This window comes from Prionailurus viverrinus, chromosome C2 (genome assembly GCF_022837055.1).
Source record: "Prionailurus viverrinus isolate Anna chromosome C2, UM_Priviv_1.0, whole genome shotgun sequence".
Classification (NCBI taxonomy): domain Eukaryota; kingdom Metazoa; phylum Chordata; class Mammalia; order Carnivora; family Felidae; genus Prionailurus; species Prionailurus viverrinus.
Window position 1 is genome coordinate 153,149,215 of NC_062569.1, and position 6,000 is coordinate 153,155,214.

Sequence of the window (6,000 nt, forward strand, 5' to 3'; positions counted from 1 at the left end):
TCCATTGGTCTGTCTTGCACTTTGAGTGGATCATTTACCCAGGGGTGATTTTGTAACATCACGCATTAGTCATTTGGAAAATATTGCTTCAAAATGTTGACACATTTCAATGTCTAATATCAAACAATCACATTAATTACCACCATCACCAATTTCACCAGGAAAGTACTGAGCATCTATCAAGCTCACAGTGGCAATGTAAATTTTCAGAAATTCAGATTTTCACTTGAAAGTTCAATTTTTATCATTGGCAACAAATAGTCTTAAGTTTCTTTGAAATGACAGACTCATTTCATTTGCTTGTGAGGAAATACCTGTCAGATAACCAAGTCTGAATAAACATAACTTGTCAGTTGTTCTTGTAGGTAAAAATGGCGTCCATGGATAAAGTGGTTAGTTTAGCTTGCAACTCACACAAATGCATGATGCATTTCCCGGGACAACCAATCTACCTTAGCATGCAGCAGTTCTTCGTGTGTACTGTTACCCAGAAGTTAAAAACGTGTATTCACTCATTAATAAAATTACTTTTTACTCCTTTATCAAGGACATTTTTAAATGGAACTGGTATTTTTTTTTCCCTACCAGTACATGGTGGTGAAGAATGCAGTGATGGCTGGGACAGTTAATGCTAAGGCCCCAGCAATTTTACACACCTTTGCCTTTGCAAAGTATCTGAAAGGGTGTCAGAGCCCCACAGATATCTGTGGACCTCACTTTGAGAAATGTTCTGGAAAGCAGAGCAGCTCACCCAGAACGGAGTGGAACAGGGACCAGAAGGTGGCCAGGAATCAGGTGAAGAGAATTTTCCTTTCTCCTTCCAGATCCAGGGTCCATCCTTCCAATCTTACCCTTTCATAGCCAGTTGAGCAGTTTTATGTAAAACAAAAAGGATTATCTAATGTTCTACCTGATAAGGAAATAAGGTGAAATGGATACTCTCAAAGTCCTTCTCCTACCGTCCTTCACTCTTTGTCCTTTTCCATATGTCACTCCAATTCTCTCTTTTTTTTTTAAGTTTTTTTGCTTGAGAGAGAGAGAGAGAACAAGCAGGGGAGGAGCAGAGAGGAGAGACAGAATCCCAACCAGGCTCCACGCCATCAGGGCAGAGCCCAGTGTGGGGCTCAAACCCACAAACCATGAGATCAGGACCCAAGCTGAGACCAAGAGTCGAACACTTAACTGGCCAAGCCACCCAAGTTCTTCTCTAAATCTTTTTTGGATGTAGTGTATTTCACATTTTAAAAGTTTATTTTTAACATAGTCAAAACTGAAGTCATGAAAGGCAAACAACTCAGCCCACCCCATGTCCTGGTTGCTCCCCATGCAGAGGCCTCAGAGGTCCTCAGATCTGCAAATGGTGGACACTCAAAGCAACAATGATTCGGAGCCTGAAGGGGCTGCTCCATTGGGTGGGTGAGGTAGTGAGGTACAGAATGTGGGGGCCAGAGCAGGTGGAGACGGAACAGGGTGGGTGGGGAGGGCAGTAACCTCTCTCATCACCTCTTTGGAAACATCAAGTTGACGGTAGAGTTTGTCATGCTGTGGCCTGCCCTTGGGTTATGGTTCTCACCCAACTGTTCACGCACTGCTGCATGACCTTGGGCATGTGACTTCATTACACGGTGCCTCAGTTTCCCCTCCATAAAGTGGAGTCACGGGGCGGCCGTGGGTGGATGAATCCATCATTTGTTTAAGATTGTGGGAAGTTAGTGACCTGAGGGTCTCCATTTAAGTCATGAGCAAAGGGGTCTGTGAAGAAAATACAGCTCCTGACCATCATGTCTCTGTTTTCATAAGAAGAAACCCAGGCCGCAGAGTTTGGCAAGAAAGCTGGCATTTAATTCAATCAGGACTCAGACTTAGGCCTTCCGTTTCCAGATGCTGTTCTCTTGCCATGATAACCACGCTGCGTTTTGTTTAAATCATTATAAATCCTACCCAGGGGCTCCCCCAAGCTTCCAGTTCCTCCTTCTGTTCTGTTTTGAACACAGTGCACAGCCCTTGAATTTTAAAATTATCCACGAGCCTTCTACCCAAAGGACACACAGTCCTCATACACGCAGCAGCTGGTCACGGCTAGTTTAGTTTGAGCAGATGCGTGAATCCCATAATCGGGGCCAGATGTTAATCTGTCTTTTCTGAAAAAGCTGCACAAAAGGGTGAGGCTCAGTGCAGTGAAGGGGGAAACCCCTTATTGTGTAAGTCTTTTGAAACGCCTGGGCAGGGTTGGAACATGTGATTCTACTTGAAATCTGACATTCAGGGAAATATGATTTTTGTCATAGCTGGTGATGACACCTTCACAACTGGAATGGACATCGCCTTTGTCCATGTGCTATGAGTAACTGTCCCCTCCTTGCCTCCCCAAGTCATGTTCAGTGGCAAGATAGCCCAGGATTGCCAAATCTGACCCCCACCAACAGTTTCCATATCTATGGTTTCATACTCTCCAGCCAGGGCTCAACACACATGTGTGTTTGCATGGCATGGGGCTGGAAATGCTGATTCACGGGAGCCCATGGCCCAGATTGGCTGGCAAATGACGTGTCCTGGGGATGCTGGGGGCAACAAACGGTACAAAGAACACGAGGTCTGGAGCAAGAAGGTTGTGCATCAGCTGTGGCCCATCTCCACGTAAAGCCCATGAGAAACACCTTTGCCATTTGCTCGTAAACTCCATCAAACTGGCTAACAAAGAGGTTATTTTTCATCACAGCACAAATGTGTAATTAACAATTGTGAAACACAATAGCATTGGCATCATCTCCCTGGGATTCCGGGAGGTCGGTTTCGTTACGTTCATTTTACAGATGTGGGAACGGAGGCTTGGAGAGGTTAAAGCCCTATGTTCAAACTGGAGGGGCTTCTTTGGACTCAGCAGTGGCCTCTGATCTGTCCTGACCGTGGGCTTGGGGGTGGTCAAGGCCTCCAGGGCTTGGAGCCCAGAGCCACCCCCGCCTCAGACGAGGGGCTGGACGGGCTCTCAACACTGTCACCCTCATCTGCCCCATCCATCCTAGGCATTGCCATCAGTGGTACAGGTGTTCTTAGCCTTTCCGCCCTGGGGATGAAGTGAGTGCATCATCTCACACACACAGCACCTTGGCCAGAGCTCTCAGACCCTGAGCAATCAGACTAGTATTTTCGATCAAATTTACACGAGCCTAGGCTTCTGCTTCCCCAAACAATGTATGAACCCCGTAAGACCCTCCAAGGGGAGCCCCAACAGTTTAGTTAACTTTTATTCAGTCATTTTTATATTCACCCCTCCCCCAACCATTCATTCACAAGCAGCTCTTAAACGTCAACCACTAGGAACGTAGAGATCACAGGAAGCCAGATACTCTATGCTTTTCTAGGAGCCAGTTAAGTGAAGGAGCCCAGGAGTAACGACGTTAAGAGCAACTGAGTTCCATCTAGCACCAAGGCCTGGGTCCCAGTGCTACCCTTGCTCCTGTGGCTGGCGTTTCTCCAATAGCTGTGCGTGACAGCGGTGACATTGCAACAAGAGGTGACAAGGAATCAACCTTACTGGGCGCTGGGGTAGGTGTTGGGGGTCCACAAGTTCACCGAAATGTCTCTGAGCTCAACCCTGCAGCCGGGAATAAGACGATCCTCCGAACACGTGTGTGCACACACACACACACTCATGCTTACATGCATCCTCGCACAAACACACATGCACACTCACACTTACACGTGCGCACACAGCACCCTCTGCTTGCCTCTGTCTCTGTCCCTCTTTCTGTTGGTCACCACGTCTCTTCTCTTCTCTTCTCTATCGGCTTCCTGGGGCGGCTGTCACACAATACCCACCTTGGGAGGCTCAAACAAGGGAAATCCGTCATCTCCCACTTCTGGAGGACAGAAGTCCCCACGCAAGGTGGTGGGGGGCAAGATTCCCTTCAGAGGACTATGAGGGAGGATCTGCTCTGGGCCTTGATCCCTGTCTTGTCACTGGCCATCTTCCCCAGTGTCGCCATATTGCCTTCTCTCCCCACACGTTTCTGCCCACATTTTCTCTTCTATGCAGACACAGTCCCACGGGATTAGGGCCCGTGACTTTAACTTGATTACCTCTGTAAAGACTCCATTTATAAGTAAGGTCCCATTCTGAGGTCCTGGGAGTGAGGACTTCAATATTTGAATTCTGCAAGAACGTAGTTCAACCCATAACATCTCCCAACACTAAAGAAGTTAAAATCAGCAGAAGCAGACCTGGGGATGACGGTCCTTGCACGCGGACTTGGGCCAGTGGTACAGGTACACTACAAATTCAAGGGCAACTATTACAAATATTTTAATTTTTTAAAGTTTATTTATTTTTATCTTGAGAGGGAGCACAAGCAAGGGAGGGGCAAAGAGAAGGAGAGACAGAATCCCAAGCAGGCTCTGCACCATAAGCACAGAGTCTGATGGGGGGCTTGAACTTACAAACTGTGAGGTCATGACCCAAGCCGAGATCAAGAGTTGGACCCTTAACCAACCGAGCCACCCAGGTGCCCCAACTACTACAAATTATTGAAAGAAGTTTGCTTCCAAGAGAGAAGATAAAACAAAATCCTATAAATTGCTCAACTAAAACCACAGAATGCAGAAAAGGAGTTTAAAAAAAAAGAAACAGAACAAGGGTGACAAAGGAGAACAGTCAGAAATGTGATAGGTATCAACCCACAAATATTGATAATCACTTTAAATGTTAATGGTCTAAATATATGAATTAAAAGACAGAGACTGAATGGATAAACACACACACACGCACGCACACACACAAAACAAGAGCCAACTCTATGTTATCTACAAGAAACTCACTTTCACTATAAAGACACAGATTAAGAGTACAGGGATAGAGAAAGGTATACCACAGTGACAGTAATTTTAAAAAGCTGGGATCACTGTATTAATGTCACACAAGCTGAATACAGAGCAAGGAAAATGACCAGGGGCTCAGGGGGAGGGAGGGAGGGAGGGAGGGAGGGAGGAATGAACAGGGGGAGCCCTGGGGAATTTTCAGGGCAGCAAAACTATTCTGTAGACTCTGGACCGGTACACTTATGACAGAGTGTATTTGTCGAACACCGGAGAATGCACAACACAGAGAGTGATTCCTAATGTAAGTTATGGACTTTAGATGATAATAATATACCAATGCTGCTTCATCACTAGTATGGCTATACTACACTAATGCCAGTTGTCAACAGTAGGGGGTTCTTAACGAGGGAGGCAAGGGGGTATATGCGAACTCTCCATACGTTCCATTCCATTTTTCTTCAAACATAAAATTAACTACAAAAAATAAAATCTAGGGGCACCTGGGTGGCTCAGCTGGTTAAGAGTCCGACCCTTGATTTCGGCTCAGTTCAAGATCTCACGGGTTGTGGGATCCGGCCCCTAGTCAGGCCGTGTGCTGACAACACAGAACATGCTTGGGATTCTCTCTCTCTCTCTCCCTCTCTCTGCCCCTCCCCAATTATGCACAAATGCTCTCTTTCTCTCTCTCAAAATAAATAAATAATTTTTAAAAAGTCTACTTACGGGGTGCCTGGGTGGCGCAGTCGGCTAAGCGTCTGACTTCAGCCAGGTCATGATCTCGCGGTCCGTGAGTTTGAGCCCCGCGTCAGGCTCTGGGCTGATGGCTCAGAGCCTGAAGCCTGTTTCAGATTCTGTGTGTCTCCCTCTCTCTCTGCCCCTCCCCCGTTCATGCTCTGTCTCTCTCTATCCCAAAAATAAATAAACGTTGGGGAAAAAAAATAATAAATAAATAAATAAATAAATAAATAAATAAATAAATAAAAAGTCTACTTAAACAGCTCTCGCTTCAGACCATGGGCCACCTCCTCCCTCATCACCAAACCTGCTCAGAGTACTTGTTCTGTCCATCCAGAGGGCCCCCACAGCCTAAGCCTGGAACCCCTCGGGACACCTGACCAGCCTTACTGACTTCTCTCTTCCCCTCTCAGACAAGGAGAGTGGGAACGGCCTCTTCCATCAGGGTCC